The following is a 23,674-nucleotide window of genomic DNA, read 5'->3' as shown; positions in this document are numbered from 1 at the left end:
GGGACGAACAGAATCGGGTCTGTCTTTGAAACCCATAGCAGACGCCTTTTTCAAGGCCAGCAAATTCTCCAAACAAGAACTACCGTAACACAAATGCAAAATACAAGTTTACACAATACTGTGTCACCAAACACAGAAACAGGAAAAACAACAAAATTGCCAGAAAAAGACGGTATAAGAGGAGACAACACCATATTATCTCAAACACAATGAAACTCCATACAAATGCCGAACATAGCATAAACATAAATAACAACACGAATCTTAGATTCATCAAAATCTATCATTACACAAGTTAACAACAGCAAAAATCAATGCACTGGGTAAGGGTTGAAATTCATCCCACACCAAATCGTCCTCACAGAGTTCATCTCATACAAGACGCAAACATTAGGAGAAGGAAAATCCAATACATTATGCGACACAAATTGACCAAAAAAAGACAAATTCAAACACAAGTCTCGATGGACTCCACATACAACTAAGAACACAAATCGGCAGATTTGAATTCTTACATAAAACATCAGGCCACCTGAAATCTACGCTTTAAAAGCCTGATCAAAGGCGAAACACTAAGATACATCAGAACTTGCAACACAAAAATGACTGTTTCAAAGGTCAATACACTTTATGCAAGATTAATCGAACATGGCTAAAACAACAGGAAATCTCCAGTCACATCGCAAGCACAGTTCGCCGCACGAGTTACGCAACTAGAACACAAGCGAACAAACGAAGAAACAAAGAAAACACTAGTCTTCACAACGAAAATTATAGCAACAATATATATAAGAACACAAGCTATAAAAAGCAGCAATGTGCGAAAACTGGGAACACATAGACAAGGACGAAACACTAAGCCTGAATGAAATATTTCCACAACAACCGATCATCGCATACAAAAGAAATCCAAACATTAGCGATATACTGATACAGGCCAAGTCCACAGCATTTTTGTATTAGGAACAAGTCAATGAACGAACGAACAACGAACACATGACGATCCAAACATAAATATTCTGGCTTCATTGCTAGAAGAACAGGAGATCAACAATATCGACATGACATAAACAATAAAGATATACATATATCTTAGGCGACTGAGGAAGAGACCGCTCTGGTTTCGAAACGTGGGGATAAAAAGAGAGTCAAGTTTGTCAAAGACACATCTGACTACGCCCACGTCTCGCCATGGCTTATTTTAAATTAACGATTCGTTTGTTAATTTTCACACTAACAGCCAAAACATTTCAGACACTAAACACACCAAAGCACATACAAGACGAGATGAGTGATGTGTGAAGCCACTTTCCCTTTATTACACTGCGATTTCTCAACTTATTCTTGCCTAGCAGTTTAAGAACGAAAGAGGGCATGCACGAGAATACCCTGCCCATGTGCATGGGTATCCATCAACCATCAAACAAAAAGTGGACACAATCACCGTCTCTCCATCCACGGGGGACGATGACACAATAAAACTCCGAGCTGTACACACTCGGCCGTGGCACTACAGAACCAGATTATCCATATTATCACATATGGAGACATCACTTCCTCAGAGCTTTTATATGCGACACGAGGATCGTACGACAGAACAAACGAGCTAAAGTCAACAACAAAATAACCAATCACAAACGCTCAATATCACCAATCAGAAGGCAAGTAAAACAGAGAAGTCGACCAATGAAAATGACGAGAAGTCAAACACAATCGACTTAACACAAGATAATAGTCTTCAAACACAAGCGATTTCAATATCTCACTACGAGCGGCACGAAAGCTATGTCCTAGGCCTTATTGATCGACATTGGCATTCAATGGGCCAAACCAGACGAGACCGACATCGATCTGACGATCCAGTCATTTGCTGTCAGTCCGACACCAGCATAGCGCAACCCGTCATAGTAGGTAAGATCAGGAAGTCTTGCAATACGGCTCGCTTCACTCTACTCGTTACAGGAGGCGACAACTAAACAAAGCGGAGCATTGAAAAGCTTCTGCAACACATAAACTACACCAAGGAGCCTACAAGTACGCCTTAAAGCATACTTACCAGGCCACTACCTAGTGCTGTTATTATCAAAAAGTGACAACATCGGAGCACCACGGTGACAAATTATTTGTCACCTTGTGCTTTGACTACATTCCACTGCATCAAGCACAGCACAGCCAAACAAGAAAGACATTCATCGCCAAACAATAAACAGAGATTGACAGTTGTCAAGATCCCACAACACGAAAGACAACCAAATGCCTCCAGAGCCGATATAATTTATTGGCCAAACGAAAGGCTATACACAACCCAAAACACAAACGTCCAGAGGGACGAACAGAATCGGGTCTGTCTTTGAAACCCATAGCAGACGGCCTTTTTCAAGGCCAGCAAATTCTCCAAACAAGAACTACCGTAACACAAATGCAAAATACAAGTTTACACAATACTGTGTCACCAAACACAGAAACAGGAAAAACAACAAATTGCCAGAAAAAGACGGTATAAGAGGAGACAACACCATATTATCTCAAACACAATGAAACTCCATACAAATGCCGAACATAGCATAAACATAAATAACAACACGAATCTTAGATTCATCAAAATCTATCATTACACAAGTTTACAACAGCAAAAATCAATGCACTGGGTAAGGGTTGAAATTCATCCCAACACCAAATCGTCCTCACAGAGTTCATCTCATACAAGACGCAAACATTAGAGAAGGAAAATCCAATACATTATGCGACACAAATTGACCAAAAAAAGACAAATTCAAACACAAGTCTCGATGGACTCCACATACAACTAAGAACACAAATCGGCAGATTTGAATTCTTACATAAAACATCAGGCCACCTGAAATCTACGCTTAAAAGCCTGATCAAAGGCGAAACACTAAGATACATCAGAACTTGCAACACAAAAATGACTGTTTCAAAGGTCAATACACTTTATGCAAGATTAATCGAACATGGCTAAAACAACAGGAAATCTCCAGTCACATCGCAAGCACAGTTCGCCGCACGAGTTACGCAACTAGAACACAAGCGAACAAACGAAGAAACAAAGAAAACACTAGTCTTCACAACGAAAATTATAGCAACAATATATATAAGAACACAAGCTATAAAAAGCAGCAATGTGCGAAAACTGGGAACACATAGACAAGGACGAAACACTAAGCCTGAATGAAATATTTCCACAACAACCGATCATCGCATACAAAGAAATCCAAACATTAGCGATATACTGATACAGGCCAAAGTCCACAGCATTTTTGTATTAGGAACAAGTCAATGAACGAACCGAACGAACACATGACGATCCAAACATAAATATTCTGGCTTCATTGCTAGAAGAACAGGAGATCAACAATATCGACATGACATAAAACAATAAAGATATACATATATCTTAGGCGACTGAGGAAGAGACCGCTCTGGTTTCGAAACGTGGGATAAAAAGAGAGTCAAGTTTGTCAAAGACACATCTGACTACGCCCACGTCTCGCCATGGCTTATTTTAAAATTAACAATTCGTTTGTTAATTTTCACACTAACAGCCAAAACATTTCAGACACTAAACACACCAAAGCACATACAAGACGAGATGAGTGATGTGTGAAGCCACTTTCCCTTTATTACACTGCGATTTCTCAACTTATTCTTGCCTAGCAAGTTTAAGACGAAAGAGGGCATGCACGAGAATACCCTGCCCATGTGCATGGGTATCCATCAACCATCAAACAAAAGTGGACACAATCACCGTCTCTCCATCCACGGGGACGATGACACAATAAAACTCCGAGCTGTACACACTCGGCCGTGGCACTACAGAACCAGATTATCCATATTATCACATATGGAGACATCACTTCCTCAGAGCTTTTATATGCGACACGAGGATCGTACGACAGAACAAACGAGCTAAAGTCAACAACAAAATAACCAATCACAAACACTCAATATCAACCAATCAGAAGGCAAGTAAAACAGAGAAGTCGACCAATGAAAATGACGAGAAGTCAAACACAATCGACTTAACACAAGATAAATAGTCTTCAAACACAAGCGATTTCAATATCTCACTACGAGCGGCACGAAAGCTATGTCCCAGGCCTTCTTGATCGACATTGGCATTCAATGGGCCAAACCAGACGAGACCGACATCGATCTGACGCTCCAGTCATTTGCTGTCAGTCCGACACCAGCATAGCGCAACCCGTCATAGTAGGTAAGATCAGGAAGTCTTGCAATACGGCTCGCTTCACTCTACTCGTTACAGGAGGCGACAACTAAACAAAGCGGAGCATTAAAAAGCTTCTGCGACACATAAACTACACCAAGGAGCCTACAAGTACGCCTTAAAGCATACTTACCAGGCCACTACCTAGTGCTGTTATTATCAAAAAGTGACAACATCGGAGCACCACGGTGACAAATTATTTGTCTCCTTGTGCTTTGACTACATTCCACTGCATCAAGCACAGCACAGCCAAACAGAAAGACATTCATCGCCAAACATAAACAGAGATTGACAGTTGTCAAGATCCCACAACACGAAAGACAACCAAATGCCTCCAGAGCCGATATAATTTATTGGCCAAACGAAAGGCTATACACAACCAAAACACAAACGTCCAGAGGACGAACAGAATCGGGTCTGTCTTTGAAACCCATAGCAGACGGCCTTTTTCAAGGCCAGCAAATTCTCCAAACAAGAACTACCGTAACACAAATGCAAAATACAAGTTTACACAATACTGTGTCACCAAACACAGAAACAGGAAAAACAACAAAATTGCCAGAAAAAGACGGTATAAGAGGAGACAACACCATATTATCTCAAACACAATGAAACTCCATACAAATGCCGAACATAGCATAAACATAAATAACAACACGAATCTTAGATTCATCAAAATCTATCATTACACAAGTTTACAACAGCAAAAATCAATGCACTGGGTAGGGTTGAAATTCATCCAACACCAATCGTCCTCACAGAGTTCATCTCATACAAGACGCAAACATTAGGAGAAGGAAAATCCAATACATTATGCGACACAAATTGACCAAAAAAAGACAAATTCAAACACAAGTCTCGATGGACTCCACATACAACTAAGAACACAAATCGGCAGATTTGAATTCTTACATAAAACATCAGGCCACCTGAAATCTACGCTTTAAAAGCCTGATCAAAGGCGAAACACTAAGATACATCAGAACTTGCAACACAAAAATGACTGTTTCAAAGGTCAATACACTTTATGCAAGATTAATCGAACATGGCTAAAACAACAGGAAATCTCCAGTCACATCGCAAGCACAGTTCGCCGCACGAATTACGCAACTAGAACACAAGCGAACAAACGAAGAAACAAAGAAAACACTAGTCTTCACAACGAAAATTATAGCAACAATATATATAAGAACACAAGCTATAAAAGCAGCAATGTGCGAAAACTGGGAACACATAGACAAGGACGAAACACTAAGCCTGAATGAAATATTTCCACAACAACCGATCATCGCATACAAAGAAATCCAAACATTAGCGATATACTGATACAGGCCAAAGTCCACAGCATTTTTGTATTAGGAACAAGTCATGAACGAACGAACGAACGAACACATGACGATCCAAACATAAATATTCTGGCTTCATTGCTAGAAGAACAGGAGATTAACAATATCGACATGACATAAAACAAAAAAGATATACATATATCTTAGGCGACTGAGGAAGAGACCGCTCTGGTTTCGAAACGTGGGGATAAAAAGAGAGTCAAGTTTGTCAAAGACACATCTGACTACGCCCACGTCTCGCCATGGCTTATTTTAAAATTAACGATTCGTTTGTTAATTTTCACACTAACAGCCAAAACATTTCAGACACTAAACACACCAAAGCACATACAAGACGAGATGAGTGATGTGTGAAGCCACTTTCCCTTTATTACACTGCGATTTCTCAACTTATTCTTGCCTAGCAAGTTTAAGACGAAAGAGGGCATGCACGAGAATACCCTGCCCATGTGCATGGGTATCCATCAACCATCAAACAAAAAGTGGACACAATCACCGTCTCTCTCCATCCACGGGGACGATGACACAATAAAACTCCGAGCTGTACACACTCGGCCGTGGCACTACAGAACCAGATTATCCATATTATCACATATGGAGACATCACTTCCTCAGAGCTTTTATATGCGACACGAGGATCGTACGACAGAACAAACGAGCTAAAGTCAACAACAAAATAACCAATCACAAACGCTCAATATCAACCAATCAGAAGGCAAGTAAAACAGAGAAGTCGACCAATGAAAATGACGAGAAGTCAAACACAATCGACTTAACACAAGATAAATAGTCTTCAAACACAAGCGATTTCAATATCTCACTACGAGCGGCACGAAAGCTATGTCCCAGGCCTTCTTGATCGACATTGGCATTCAATGGGCCAAACCAGACGAGACCGACATCGATCTGACGCTCCAGTCATTTGCTGTCAGTCCGACACCAGCATAGCGCAACCCGTCATAGTAGGTAAGATCAGGAAGTCTTGCAATACGGCTCGCTTCACTCTACTCGTTACAGGAGGCGACAACTAAACAAAGCGAGCATTAAAAAGCTTCTGCGACACATAAACTACACCAAGGAGCCTACAAGTACGCCTTAAAGCATACTTACCAGGCCACTACCTAGTGCTGTTATTATCAAAAAGTGACAACATCGGAGCACCACGGTGACAAATTATTTGTCTCCTTGTGCTTTGACTACATTCCACTGCATCAAGCACAGCACAGCCAAACAAGAAAGACATTCATCGCCAAACATAAACAGAGATTGACAGTTGTCAAGATCCCACAACACGAAAGACAACCAAATGCCTCCAGAGCCGATATAATTTATTGGCCAAACGAAAGGCTATACACACCCAAAACACAAACGTCCAGAGGACGAACAGAATCGGGTCTGTCTTTGAAACCCATAGCAGACGGCCTTTTTCAAGGCCAGCAAATTCTCCAAACAAGAACTACCGTAACACAAATGCAAAATACAAGTTTACACAATACTGTGTCACCAAACACAGAAACAGGAAAAACAACAAAATTGCCAGAAAAAGACGGTATAAGAGGAGAACAACACCATATTATCTCAAACACAATGAAACTCCATACAAATGCCGAACATAGCATAAACATAAATAACAACACGAATCTTAGATTCATCAAAATCTATCATTACACAAGTTTACAACAGCAAAAATCAATGCACTGGGTAAGGGTTGAAATTCATCCCAACACCAAATCGTCCTCACAGAGTTCATCTCATACAAGACGCAAACATTAGGAGAAGGAAAATCCAATACATTATGCGACACAAATTGACCAAAAAAAGACAAATTCAAACTCAAGTCTCGATGGACTCCACATACAACTAAGAACACAAATCGGCAGATTTGAATTCTTACATAAAACTCAGGCCACCTGAAATCTACGCTTTAAAAGCCTGATCAAAGGCGAAACACTAAGATACATCAGAACTTGCAACACAAAAATGACTGTTTCAAAGGTCAATACACTTTATGCAAGATTAATCGAACATGGCTAAAACACAGAAATCTCCAGTCACATCGCAAGCACAGTTCGCCGCACGAGTTACGCAACTAGAACACAAGCGAACAAACGAAGAAACAAAGAAAACACTAGTCTTCACAACGAAAATTATAGCAACAATATATATAAGAACACAAGCTATAAAAAGCAGCAATGTGCGAAAACTGGGAACACATAGACAAGGACGAAACACTAAGCCTGAATGAATATTTCCACAACAACCGATCATCGCATACAAAAGAAATCCAAACATTAGCGATATACTGATACAGGCCAAAGTCCACAGCATTTTTGTATTAGGAACAAGTCATGAACGAACGAACGAACGAACACATGACGATCCAAACATAAATATTCTTGCTTCATTGCTAGAAGAACAGGAGATCAACAATATCGACATGACATAAAACAATAAAGATATACATATATCTTAGGCGACTGAGGAAGAGACCGCTCTGGTTTCGAACGTGGGGATAAAAAGAGAGTCAAGTTTGTCAAAGACACATCTGACTACGCCCACGTCTCGCCATGGCTTATTTTAAAATTAACAATTCGTTTGTTAATTTTCACACTAACAGCCAAAACATTTCAGACACTAAACACACCAAAGCACATACAAGACGAGATGAGTGATGTGTGAAGCCACTTTCCCTTTATTACACTGCGATTTCTCAACTTATTCTTGCCTAGCAAGTTTAAGACGAAAGAGGGCATGCACGAGAATACCCTGCCCATGTGCATGGGTATCCATCAACCATCAAACAAAAGTGGACACAATCACCGTCTCTCCATCCACGGGGGACGATGACACAATAAAACTCCGAGCTGTACACACTCGGCCGTGGCACTACAGAACCAGATTATCCATATTATCACATATGGAGACATCACTTCCTCAGAGCTTTTATATGCGACACGAGGATCGTACGACAGAACAAACGAGCTAAAGTCAACAACAAATAACCAATCACAAACGCTCAATATCAACCAATCAGAAGGCAAGTAAAACAGAGAAGTCGACCAATGAAAATGACGAGAAGTCAAACACAATCGACTTAACACAAGATAAATAGTCTTCAAACACAAGCGATTTCAATATCTCACTACGAGCGGCACGAAAGCTATGTCCCAGGCCTTCTTGATCGACATTGGCATTCAATGGGCCAAACCAGACGAGACCGACATCGATCTGACGCTCCAGTCATTTGCTGTCAGTCCGACACCAGCATAGCGCAACCCGTCATAGTAGGTAAGATCAGGAAGTCTTGCAATACGGCTCGCTTCACTCTACTCGTTACAGGAGGCGACAACTAAACAAAGCGGAGCATTAAAAGCTTCTGCGACACATAAACTACACCAAGGAGCCTACAAGTACGCCTTAAAGCATACTTACCAGGCCACTACCTAGTGCTGTTATTATCAAAAAGTGACAACATCGGAGCACCACGGTGACAAATTATTTGTCTCCTTGTGCTTTGACTACATTCCACTGCATCAAGCACAGCACAGCCAAACAAGAAAGACATTCATCGCCAAACAATAAACAGAGATTGACAGTTGTCAAGATCCCACAACACGAAAGACAACCAAATGCCTCCAGAGCCGATATAATTTATTGGCCAAACGAAAGGCTATACACAACCCAAAACACAAACGTCCAGAGGGACGAACAGAATTGGGTCTGTCTTTGAAACCCATAGCAGACGGCCTTTTTCAAGGCCAGCAAATTCTCCAAACAAGAACTACCGTACACAAATGCAAAATACAAGTTTACACAATACTGTGTCACCAAACACAGAAACAGGAAAAACAACAAATTGCCAGAAAAAGACGGTATAAGAGGAGACAACACCATATTATCTCAAACACAATGAAACTCCATACAAATGCCGAACATAGCATAAACATAAATAACAACACGAATCTTAGATTCATCAAAATCTATCATTACACAAGTTAACAACAGCAAAAATCAATGCACTGGGTAAGGGTTGAAATTCATCCCAACACCAAATCGTCCTCACAGAGTTCATCTCATACAAGACGCAAACATTAGGAGAAGGAAAATCCAATACATTATGCGACACAATTGACCAAAAAAAGACAAATTCAAACTCAAGTCTCGATGGACTCCACATACAACTAAGAACACAAATCGGCAGATTTGAATTCTTACATAAAACATCAGGCCACCTGAAATCTACGCTTTAAAAGCCTGATCAAAGGCGAAACACTAAGATACATCAGAACTTGCAACACAAAAATGACTGTTTCAAAGGTCAATACACTTTATGCAAGATTAATCGAACATGGCTAAAACAACAGGAAATCTCCAGTCACATCGCAAGCACAGTTCGCCGCACGAGTTACGCAACTAGAACACAAGCGAACAAACGAAGAAACAAAAAAACACTAGTCTTCACAACGAAAATTATAGCAACAATATATATAAGAACACAAGCTATAAAAGCAGCAATGTGCGAAAACTGGGAACACATAGACAAGGACGAAACACTAAGCCTGAATGAATATTTCCACAACAACCGATCATCGCATACAAAGAAATCCAAACATTAGCGATATACTGATACAGGCCAAAGTCCACAGCATTTTTGTATTAGGAACAAGTCATGAACGAACGAACGAACGAACACATGACGATCCAAACATAAATATTCTTGCTTCATTGCTAGAAGAACAGGAGATCAACAATATCGACATGACATAAAACAATAAAGATATACATATATCTTAGGCGACTGAGGAAGAGACCGCTCTGGTTTCGAAACGTGGGGATAAAAAGAGAGTCAAGTTTGTCAAAGACACATCTGACTACGCCCACGTCTCGCCATGGCTTATTTTAAAATTAACAATTCGTTTGTTAATTTTCACACTAACAGCCAAAACATTTCAGACACTAAACACACCAAAGCACATACAAGACGAGATGAGTGATGTGTGAAGCCACTTTCCCTTTATTACACTGCGATTTCTCAACTTATTCTTGCCTAGCAAGTTTAAGACGAAAGAGGGCATGCACGAGAATACCCTGCCCATGTGCATGGGTATCCATCAACCATCAAACAAAAGTGGACACAATCACCGTCTCTCCATCCACGGGGGACGATGACACAATAAAACTCCGAGCTGTACACACTCGGCCGTGGCATTACAGAACCAGATTATCCATATTATCACATATGGAGACATCACTTCCTCAGAGCTTTTATATGCGACACGAGGATCGTACGACAGAACAAACAAGCTAAAGTCAACAACAAAATAACCAATCACAAACGCTCAATATCAACCAATCAGAAGGCAAGTAAAACAGAGAAGTCGACCAATGAAAATGACGAGAAGTCAAACACAATCGACTTAACACAAGATAAATAGTCTTCAAACACAAGCGATTTCAATATCTCACTACGAGCGGCACGAAAGCTATGTCCCAGGCCTTCTTGATCGACATTGGCATTCAATGGGCCAAACCAGACGAGACCGACATCGATCTGACGCTCCAGTCATTTGCTGTCAGTCCGACACCAGCATAGCGCAACCCGTCATAGTAGGTAAGATCAGGAAGTCTTGCAATACGGCTCGCTTCACTCTACTCGTTACAGGAGGCGACAACTAAACAAAGCGGAGCATTAAAAAGCTTCTGCGACACATAAACTACACCAAGGAGCCTACAAGTACGCCTTAAAGCATACTTACCAGGCCACTACCTAGTGCTGTTATTATCAAAAAGTGACAACATCGGAGCACCACGGTGACAAATTATTTGTCTCCTTGTGCTTTGACTACATTCCACTGCATCAAGCACAGCACAGCCAAACAAGAAAGACATTCATCGCCAAACAATAAACAGAGATTGACAGTTGTCAAGATCCCACAACACGAAAGACAACCAAATGCCTCCAGAGCCGATATAATTTATTGGCCAAACGAAAGGCTATACACAACCCAAAACACAAACGTCCAGAGGGACGAACAGAATCGGGTCTGTCTTTGAAACCCATAGCAGACGGCCTTTTTCAAGGCCAGCAAATTCTCCAAACAAGAACTACCGTTACACAAATGCAAAATACAAGTTTACACAATACTGTGTCACCAACACAGAAACAGGAAAAACAACAAAATTGCCAGAAAAAGACGGTATAAGAGGAGACAACACCATATTATCTCAAACACAATGAAACTCCATACAAATGCCGAACATAGCATAACATAAATAACAACATGAATCTTAGATTCATCAAAATCTATCATTACACAAGTTGACAACAGCAAAAATCAATGCACTGGGTAAGGGATTGAAATTCATCCCAACACCAAATCGTCCTCACAGAGTTCATCTCATACAAGACGCAAACATTAGGAGAAGGAAAATCCAATACATTATGCGACACAAATTGACCAAAAAAAGACAAATTCAACTCAAGTCTCGATGGACTCCACATACAACTAAGAACACAAATCGGCAGATTTGAATTCTTACATAAAACATCAGGCCACCTGAAATCTACGCTTTAAAAGCCTGATCAAAGGCGAAACACTAAGATACATCAGAACTTGCAACACAAAAATGACTGTTTCAAAGGTCAATACACTTTATGCAAGATTAATCGAACATGGCTAAAACAACAGGAAATCTCCAGTCACATCGCAAGCACAGTTCGCCGCACGAGTTACGCAACTAGAACACAAGCGAACAAACGAAGAAACAAAGAAACACTAGTCTTCACAACGAAAATTATAGCAACAATATATATAAGAACACAAGCTATAAAAAGCAGCAATGTGCGAAAACTGGGAACACATAGACAAGGACGAAACACTAAGCCTGAATGAAATATTTCCACAACAACCGATCATCGCATACAAAAGAAATCCAAACATTAGCGATATACTGATACAGGCCAAAGTCCACGGCATTTTTGTATTAGGAACAAGTCAATGAACGAACGAACGAACGAACACATGACGATCCAAACATAAATATTCTAGCTTCATTGCTAGAAGAACAGGAGATCAACAATATCGACATGACATAAAACAATAAAGATATACATATATCTTAGGCGACTGAGGAAGAGACCGCTCTGGTTTCGAAACGTGGGGATAAAAAGAGAGTCAAGTTTGTCAAAGACACATCTGACTACGCCCACGTCTCGCCATGGCTTATTTTAAAATTAACAATTCGTTTGTTAATTTTCACACTAACAGCCAAAACATTTCAGACACTAAACACACCAAAGCACATACAAGACGAGATGAGTGATGTGTGAAGCCACTTTCCCTTTATTACACTGCGATTTCTCAACTTATTCTTGCCTAGCAAGTTTAAGACGAAAGAGGGCATGCACGAGAATACCCTGCCCATGTGCATGGGTATCCATCAACCATCAAACAAAAAGTGGACACAATCACCGTCTCTCCTTCCACGGGGGACGATGACACAATAAAACTCCGAGCTGTACACACTCGGCCGTGGCACTACAGAACCAGATTATCCATATTATCACATATGGAGACATCACTTCCTCAGAGCTTTTATATGCGACACGAGGATCGTACGACAGAACAAACAACTAAAGTCAACAACAAAATAACCAATCACAAACGCTCAATATCAACCAATCAGAAGGCAAGTAAAACAGAGAAGTCGACCAATGAAAATGACGAGAAGTCAAACACAATCGACTTAACACAAGATAAATAGTCTTCAAACACAAGCGATTTCAATATCTCACTACGAGCGGCACGAAAGCTATGTCCCAGGCCTTCTTGATCGACATTGGCATTCAATGGGCCAAACCAGACGAGACCGACATCGATCTGACGCTCCAGTCATTTGCTGTCAGTCCGACACCAGCATAGCGCAACCCGTCATAGTAGGTAAGATCAGGAAGTCTTGCAATACGGCTCGCTTCACTCTACTCGTTACAGGAGGCGACAACTAAACAAAGCGGAGCATTAAAAGCTTCTGCGACACATAACTACACCAAGGAGCCTACAAGTACGCCTTAAAGCATACTTACCAGGCCACTACCTAGTGCTGTTATTATCAAAAAGTGACAACATCGGAGCACCACGGTGACAAATTATTTGTCTCCTTGTGCTTTGACTACATTCCACTGCATCAAGCACAGCACAGCCAAACAAGAAAGACATTCATCGCCAAACAATAAACAGAGATTGACAGTTGTCAAGATCCCACAACACGAAAGACAACCAAATGCCTCCAGAGCCGATATAATTTATTGGCCAAACGAAAGGCTATACACAACCCAAAACACAAACGTCCAGAGGGACGAACAGAATCGGGTCTGTCTTTGAAACCCATAGCAGACGGCCTTTTTCAAGGCCAGCAAATTCTCCAAACAAGAACTACCGTTACACAAATGCAAAATACAAGTTTACACAATACTGTGTCACCAAACACAGAAACAGGAAAAACAACAAAATTGCCAGAAAAAGACGGTATAAGAGGAGACAACACCATATTATCTCAAACACAATGAAACTCCATACAAATGCCGAACATAGCATAAACATAAATAACAACATGAATCTTAGATTCATCAAAATCTATCATTACACAAGTTTACAACAGCAAAAATCAATGCACTGGGTAAGGGTTGAAATTCATCCCAACACCAATCGTCCTCACAGAGTTCATCTCATACAAGACGCAAACATTAGGAGAAGGAAAATCCAATACATTATGCGACACAAATTGACCAAAAAAAGACAAATTCAAACTCAAGTCTCGATGGACTCCACATACAACTAAGAACACAAATCGGCAGATTTGAATTCTTACATAAAACATCAGGCCACCTGAAATCTACGCTTTAAAAGCCTGATCAAAGGCGAAACACTAAGATACATCAGAACTTGCAACACAAAAATGACTGTTTCAAAGGTCAATACACTTTATGCAAGATTAATCGAACATGGCTAAAACAACAGGAAATCTCCAGTCACATCGCAAGCACAGTTCGCCGCACGAGTTACGCAACTAGAACACAAGCGAACAAACGAAGAAACAAAGAAAACACTAGTCTTCACAACGAAAATTATAGCAACAATATATATAAGAACACAAGCTATAAAAAGCAGCAATGTGCGAAAACTGGGAACACATAGACAAGGACGAAACACTAAGCCTGAATGAAATATTTCCACAACAACCGATCATCGCATACAAAGAAATCCAAACATTAGCGATATACTGATACAGGCCAAAGTCCACGGCATTTTTGTATTAGGAACAAGTCAATGAACGAACGAACGAACGAACACATGACGATCCAAACATAAATATTCTGGCTTCATTGCTAGAAGAACAGGAGATCAACAATATCGACATGACATAAAACAATAAAGATATACATATATCTTAGGCGACTGAGGAAGAGACCGCTCTGGTTTCGAAACGTGGGGATAAAAAGAGAGTCAAGTTTGTCAAAGACACATCTGACTACGCCCACGTCTCGCCATGGCTTATTTTAAAATTAACGATTCGTTTGTTAATTTTCACACTAACAGCCAAAACATTTCAGACACTAAACACACCAAAGCACATACAAGACGAGATGAGTGATGTGTGAAGCCACTTTCCCTTTATTACACTGCGATTTCTCAACTTATTCTTGCCTAGCAAGTTTAAGACGAAAGAGGGCATGCACGAGAATACCCTGCCCATGTGCATGGGTATCCATCAACCATCAAACAAAAAGTGGACACAATCACCGTCTCTCCATCCACGGGGGACGATGACACAATAAAACTCCGAGCTGTACACACTCGGCCGTGGCACTACAGAACCAGATTATCCATATTATCACATATGGAGACATCACTTCCTCAGAGCTTTTATATGCGACACGAGGATCGTACGACAGAACAAACGAGCTAAAGTCAACAACAAAATAACCAATCACAAACGCTCAATATCAACCAATCAGAAGGCAAGTAAAACAGAGAAGTCGACCAATGAAAATGACGAGAAGTCAAACACAATCGACTTAACACAAGATAAATAGTCTTCAAACACAAGCGATTTCAATATCTCACTACGAGCGGCACGAAAGCTATGTCCTAGGCCTTCTTGATCGACATTGGCATTCAATGGGCCAAACCAGACGAGACCGACATCGATCTGACGCTCCAGTCATTTGCTGTCAGTCCGACACCAGCATAGCGCAACCCGTCATAGTAGGTAAGATCAGGAAGTCTTGCAATACGGCTCGCTTCACTCTACTCGTTACAGGAGGCGACAACTAAACAAAGCGGAGCATTAAAAAGCTTCTGCGACACATAAACTACACCAAGGAGCCTACAAGTACGCCTTGAAGCATACTTACCAGGCCACTACCTAGTGCTGTTATTATCAAAAAGTGACAACATCGGAGCACCACGGTGACAAATTATTTGTCTCCTTGTGCTTTGACTACATTCCACTGCATCAAGCACAGCACAGCCAAACAAGAAAGACATTCATCGCCAAACAATAAACAGAGATTGACAGTTGTCAAGATCCCACAACACGAAAGACAGCCAAATGCCTCCAGAGCCGATATAATTTATTGGCCAAACGAAAGGCTATACACAACCCAAACACAAACGTCCAGAGGGACGAACAGAATCGGGTCTGTCTTTGAAACCTATAGCAGACGGCCTTTTTCAAGGCCAGCAAATTCTCCAAACAAGAACTACCGTAACACAAATGCAAAATACAAGTTTACACAATACTGTGTCACCAAACACAGAAACAGGAAAAACAACAAAATTGCCAGAAAAAGACGGTATAAGAGGAGACAACACCATATTATCTCAAACACAATGAAACTCCATACAATGCCGAACATAGCATAAACATAAATAACAACAGAATCTTAGATTCATCAAAATCTATCATTACACAAGTTAACAACAGCAAAAATCAATGCACTGGGTAAGGGTTGAAATTCATCCCAACACCAAATCGTCCTCACAGAGTTCATCTCATACAAGACGCAAACATTAGGAGAAGGAAAATCCAATACATTATGCGACACAAATTGACCAAAAAAAGACAAATTCAAACTCAAGTCTCGATGGACTCCACATACAACTAAGAACACAAATCGGCAGATTTGAATTCTTACATAAAACATCAGGCCACCTGAAATCTACGCTTTAAAAGCCTGATCAAAGGCGAAACACTAAGATACATCAGAACTTGCAACACAAAAATGACTGTTTCAAAGGTCAATACACTTTATGCAAGATTAATCGAACATGGCTAAAACAACAGGAAATCTCCAGTCACATCGCAAGCACAGTTCGCCGCACGAGTTACGCAACTAGAACACAAGCGAACAAACGAAGAAACAAAGAAAACACTAGTCTTCACAACGAAAATTATAGCAACAATATATATAAGAACACAAGCTATAAAAAGCAGCAATGTGCGAAAACTGGGAACACATAGACAAGGACGAAACACTAAGCCTGAATGAATATTTCCACAACAACCGATCATCGCATACAAAAGAAATCCAAACATTAGCGATATACTGATACAGGCCAAAGTCCACGGCATTTTTGTATTAGGAACAAGTCAATGAACGAACGAACGAACGAACACATGACGATCCAAACATAAATATTCTTGCTTCATTGCTAGAAGAACAGGAGATCAACAATATCGACATGACATAAAACAATAAAGATATACATATATCTTAGGCGACTGAGGAAGAGACCGCTCTGGTTTCGAAACGTGGGATAAAAAGAGAGTCAAGTTTGTCAAAGACACATCTGACTACGCCCACGTCTCGCCATGGCTTATTTTAAAATTAACAATTCGTTTGTTAATTTTCACACTAACAGCCAAAACATTTCAGACACTAAACACACCAAAGCACATACAAGACGAGATGAGTGATGTGTGAAGCCACTTTCCCTTTATTACACTGTATGACTGGTACATATTTGGACCGTAGATAGAGATATTCTTTTTATTTTCCAATTGCCGAAACACTGCATCTTATTTTTCAAAAAAGTGGAATGTAGCGTCACTTATATTTGTGAGGCCTTGTCTTAGATTCTGTTTTCTCTGTGTTTCTTCCAAGGTCTCTGGTTCCTTGGAATTTATCAAGGAGCTCTCTCTTTGCACTAGATGGTCCAAATACTTCACCCCCATATTCAGTCTCTCCATTTCTTTCACATATTTCTTTTTGTACAATTTGTTGATTACATTTTGCTTTTTCCTGAATTTTAAAGTTGCTATGCACCAACCACCAATATAACGAATTTTCCCTCTCCCACTTTCAGATCCTTTGAATTGCTTTACTTCTTCACTGCAGGCCTCGAGTGATTTTTCTTTGATTGGTTCAACTTGCTTTTGAATAACTTTTGCTCTTATATGCTTTGCTAAACAAAATGCAGCTCGGAAGTGATTGCTTGATGGCTTGTCATCTTGAAAGAGCACGCCCACACTATGCCTGTACTCACTACTTTGTAAAATCATTGCGATTTCTTTAAACATGAGGGTTGTGTTTTTGTTACATACTTTTCCCTGATCATGAGATGGTATCGACTTCTTCACTACCATCCTGAATTTCTGCCATAATTCAGAACAGAAATCCTTTGTTTTTTCTCTTTCACGGCAAAGATACGACAGGTTTTCATTCAGTGCATGTTGTTCGTCTGTCATAGGTTGAGCATAGCCGTTACTTCTGAAAAACTCTTGATTTGGAAAGATTGTATCAGGAGGTATATCATCGTGTTTTGATGTGGTTTGGATAACTCCATCCTTGTTGTCATCATTATTTGATGTACTGGTGCTTTCTGAATGCTGCTCATCTAAGTCTATCATTAGTCTGTAAAGTTCCTCTTCTTCAAGTTGCTCCATATCTTCTACCTGATGATCATAATGTACATTTCCACCAATATTTGGAATTTCTTGTTGGCAGCATGCCAAATCCTCCTCTTCAGCAATGGTTGCACTGTTGTAGAACTGGTATTTAAAAGGAGGGTGGCTTGACAATAACCCTGGCTTGAAGTTCAGCACCCTGAGCCCTTTCTTGCTTCTTGCTCTACCTAGAGCAACACCTATTTGGCCTTCTGAAGTCATATTTTTGCAATTGACTTCAACTCTTTCAAGAGACATGCCTTGTGCTCTATGCACTGTCATTGCAAAAGACAATTTGAGAGGGATTTGTTTCCTACAGGCCACAACTTGTTGCACCAGTGGGCAATACACATCAAAATCATGCCTGGTCAGAGTTACTAATCTGTCAATTGTGTGAAAATTCACTGTTACTGCATCAGACTGTAAACCAATAACTTGACCCTGAAGACCATTGAACAAGTTGTCAGATAGATTTGCAATCAAAATCACAGGTGCACCCACCTTAAGATGTAATGTCTTCGAAACCGGAGAAGTTGACAAGCGTTTTATATCACCAGTATCATTTGCCTTGTAGGCCTTCAGTTGACCTGAATAGAAAAAAGTAAAAATGTTAAAGCCCCAGTATTTCTCATTATGACCATTTTTCATCATCAAAAAGTTCCTGTTTTTTCAAATGAAATATTACCATAACAGTTATCATTCCTTTAGTTATTATTATTTATTTACCTATTTCATGAATTTTTCACTAACTCAGTGTTTATAATTGATATTTTATGTAGGTTACAGGACAACATCGAGGAAAAAAGTACAGGATCCATCACATCTGATGAATTGTGGAATAAGTATAAAGAAAACACTAAGAGTACTCAAGATGTGAATGCAGTCCATGAAGGCAGAACCCTGAGAAAGCTATTTCCATGGATGGCTGTATCAACCAAGAGGGACAAAGCTAAAAAGAAAAGAGTTAGATTATACAAAGGGATAGGGTGGAAATCAACCACATTACAAGACACAGACAGTGGAACATACAAGCTTGATGAAATAAGCAGCCAGTACATTCCTGATACAGTTATTATTCTACCCAGGAGCAGAAATGACTGTATTGAATTTGCAATACAATCAGGTATTGTGTGTAATGGAAATATGGTACTCAAGCATGTCCAGGTGTATGAGGACCACTGGCAACTGAGTGTCAGAGGAAAAGCTGTCGATCTTAACAGCATTGATATCGACCCTAAGCTGAATAAACTGAACAAAATGACCCTAAAAGATATTGCATCTGTGGTTGACAAGTGAAATTTGTAAAGGGTATTCTTCTAAAACACAAAACAAAACATGAATCAAGATTCTCTGAAGAATCACTCAAAGTGTATTCCTGAACGCATTTGTGAAAAAGGTGATGAGAATTCCATGCGAAAAGTGTTGCGGCATATAACCTGTGCTCAAATATTATCTTGGCGTTCCCCCACCGAGACATGCCGTTGCTGTCAGAATGGTTGTAAACCATCCAATACTACACAGTGTGAACGACAGTCACCACAAGAGACAGCACTGCCAGCAGACCAAAGCATGGAAATGCAGGATACCCTTCATCTTGATGAAGAAGACCATGAAGATCTGAAAGAAATACTTAACAAAGTGTTCAAAGATGCACCACAACAAATGAAGCTTTTACTTCAAAGTCAATATGACGCTATCTCATGCAAAATGCCCTCTCAAAGGCGATGGAATAGGGAAGTTATCAGCTTGTGTTTGAACCTTTGGGTTAGAAGCCCAAAGTCATACCAGGATCTGAAAGATAGCAAAATGTTAATATTACCATCAGGAAGACAGCTAGCACGATACAAAAACAAAGTACCACAGTCACCTGGGATCAATGATGAAATGTTCAAATGGATGTATTTGGCAGCAAAAGAAGCCAATGTACCTAAACATGGTTGGGCTGGTGGCCTCATCCATGATGAAACCAAGATTCAACAGGACTTAGTGATGTCAATGAGAGGTGGACAACCAAAGTTGATTGGATGGGTAGATGTTGGAGAAGAAGCTTTTGACCTACAGATCCTGAAAGAGGGAAAAGTAACCCGCAAACTTGCTACAGAAGTGATCCAGTTTATATTTATGGGACACAGTGGTTTTCGTTTTCCTGTTTGCCATTTTCCTACTTCAGGAATCAAGGCATCTGAACTCCACATTATCATATGGGACATAATAGCCAAACTACATGACTGGTCATTCACAGTAGAATACATCATGCAAGATGGAGGTGAAGAGAATCGGCAGTTTATAAAGTCCAACTTCCCATCATCTCCACTGGAAGCAAGTTACTGCAGCCCAAATTTGATTTTTCCCATAAGTGACATCATCCATGTCCAGGACTTCTCCCATGATGTGAAAAAACTAAGGAACAGTGTCATGAGCAGTGGGCATGAGAAAGGCATGCACACTAGATTGCTGACATATGGTGGGCAAGAAATAACGTGGGACCACTGGAAGAGTGCAGTCACTTGGGACAGAGAAGTGAACAGCAGACCAATATACCACAAGATAACAGATACACATTTGGCTCCCAATAATGCTGAAAAAATGAGAAATCATCTGGCAGAAGACATGCTGAATAGTGAGATGCTCCATTTAATGGAAACATTCAAGTCAAACTTGCCACAATGTAACTATCTTGATGGAACAATTGCTTTTTTGAGACAAACAAGTGCACTAATATCAGTCTTTTGCGACAGAAGACCAGTGAAATCAATGCTGGATGACAGAATCAAAGCCCTGAAAAGGGTTCAGCAATGGTTTAAAGCATGGCGGAACCAAACACTTGCAGATGACAGTGTACAGCCAGGTAAACGATCGAAGTGTCTGCCATCAACGGAGTGTCTTGATGACTTGGACTCGTTGATACTGGGATTCCTTGGGGTGTGTGAAAGACACTTAACCAACTATCCAACCAGTCAGATAATACCCGCCCGGTTTAACTCTGACATTGTAGAGAATCATTTCTGCCAGGAAAGGGGGCTTCATAATGGCAACCTGACCAACCCAAACTATGCAACATACTGTGCAACTGTCAATGCAGTCATACTGGGCCAAACTTCTATTTCTAGAGGAAGGAAGTCAAACGCCGGGCTGTCAACTGCAAAGCCATTCAACTTTTATGTTGACAATGAGAGAAATAAGAAGAATTAAGCTTCTTGTAATGATAGCCTTCACATTGCGTTTCATAGCAGCCAGGACACATGGATGATTAATAGTTGCCCAAATGATAATTCTTTATGTTAAAGTTGGTTTTGCTTTGTGTTGCTCTCTGGTACATGCAGCTAGAGTTTCCATTTGTTTCAAGGGCTTGTCAACAGAACATGCAGACAAAAAAGATCATACTTATTGTTGAAAATCAAGTCAAGACTTCAATTGACCATTTTCCCCCTCAATCTCAAGACTAAAACAAAGCCAGATTCTACAGGAACAGCACAATGTGTGACAATCAAATTCTGCACATTACATGTCAATTACATTGTATTTCGTATGTCAACGTTGTTACCCTCGTGTTAACTATTTGATGGTCCTTGATAAGAATAGACGCAACAGTAGCATACAGACTATGTTTGGGGCGATGTGCAGCGCCTTGGAAAATTTGTTCTGATAGGATACAACATTCATGCACCTGGCTTGCACCTGTTTCAATAGTGAGTTGACAATGGAATTGACCAATGAGTAACAGCCTTGTGAGACTGCTTCACATCAGCCCGTATGTTGACTGGGCTATTTTACTAATTTGACAAACAAAACAGAAGATAGTTCACACATTGTACTGACCAAATTAAATAAATTACCAAAAGTTACACCTGTTCTTTCTAGAAGATCATACATACCTTCCATTGCCATCAGATGTTTGGCATTACAGAGCTCAACATCGTAATTCAAGGCAAATAATTTGACTGGTTGTGGGCCTGGTGGCAACTGACGTTGAAGACGAGTCAGAAGCTGTGTAATGTTGTCATTGATTTTTCCTTGGCTGCAGAAGTGGACTGCCTCAATCAGATCACCTATCGGTAGAAATTATACCAAAACACTGATTTCATGTATATTTGCAGTAAACTTTTAGTCATTTACTTTACATATCCTTCCACAAATGCCGTGTCACGACAATACGAGTGGGAAACATAGTTCCTGTTGCTTAAAACTGTTTTGAATAATGAAGTATTGCACTATCAGAGGTATTTCTTGTTTATTTTGTGTATTTTTCTTACAACTGTACCTGCAGCTGAAGGGTTTCACTCCCATACAATTATGTGTATGATCAAGTGCTACAAACTAACTTCAGATTAGGCTCTTAAGTGTAATAAGTCTTTATATTTTTAAATGTACAATGTTCATGTATCAATTCTAGAATAGATTTACTGTGTGAAGCACGTCTAAGCATATGTGAAGCATAGAAAGAATGAATTAAGCTAATACCTGGTATATTTCACTTTTAGAACTGAGGCAATGTAAAAATAGAAAAGCAAAGAACCAGCAAAAGTAAATACCAGGCCTAACTGTACATTTGAGATTAATCAGATTGATAGTTTTAATGCAGAAACTGTAGTTGAACAAAATACAGAAAATAGGTACAAGCCGTCGCTTATGACATGTATATGTAGTAGGTGAACTTACGCTCACTTTGTCTGTATATTTTAGTCAAACATAGTGGTGGGCAGTGTGCCCTCTAAGCATAATTTTTGAGTCATGACTCAAAAATATTCTCTGTGACGCAAGAAAATTTTCAGCTGAATAGGAAATAATACATGGTGACTCAAGAAAAATAACCAAGTATTTAAATTGACTCAAAAGTTTTTTGAAATCTTGTTAGCTAGAGGCACACTGGTGGGGTATTAGGAGTCTGAACTGCTCAATTTCAATAATCATTTTCCCTGGATCTCCATATTTCATGTTAGGGACTGGCTTTAATTGGTACAGGTCACCACTGAGCACAACTTGCATGCCTCCAAAAGGAAGGTTTGACTGTCTTACCATCCTACATACTGTCTCAATCTGAAACAGAAATATTAAATGGATAGATCAACAAGCAAAATTTTTGTCTAAATTTGCTGTACGGCAGGCTGTTACAAAATACAAGTCATTTTCACCA

The 23,674-nt window shown here is 40.0% G+C and overlaps 1 long non-coding RNA gene across 1 annotated transcript; it reads right to left on the bottom strand.

The window, feature by feature from the left end:
- Nucleotides 1-18,850: 18,850 nt before the first annotated feature.
- LOC139148440 (uncharacterized) lies at nucleotides 18,851-23,228 on the bottom strand. Its single transcript, XR_011555935.1, has 3 exons — nucleotides 23,200-23,228; nucleotides 22,416-22,589; nucleotides 18,851-19,127 (listed from the first exon to the last, which is right to left on the bottom strand). It is a non-coding gene; the product is annotated as an uncharacterized lncRNA (long non-coding RNA).
- Nucleotides 23,229-23,674: the final 446 nt, after the last annotated feature.

The sequence above is a fragment of the Ptychodera flava genome, chromosome 13, assembly GCF_041260155.1.
Source record: "Ptychodera flava strain L36383 chromosome 13, AS_Pfla_20210202, whole genome shotgun sequence".
Taxonomy (NCBI): Eukaryota; Metazoa; Hemichordata; class Enteropneusta; family Ptychoderidae; genus Ptychodera; species Ptychodera flava.
The sequence above is the reverse complement of the archived record's forward strand: the minus strand, read 5'-3'. Positions and strand labels throughout refer to the sequence as shown.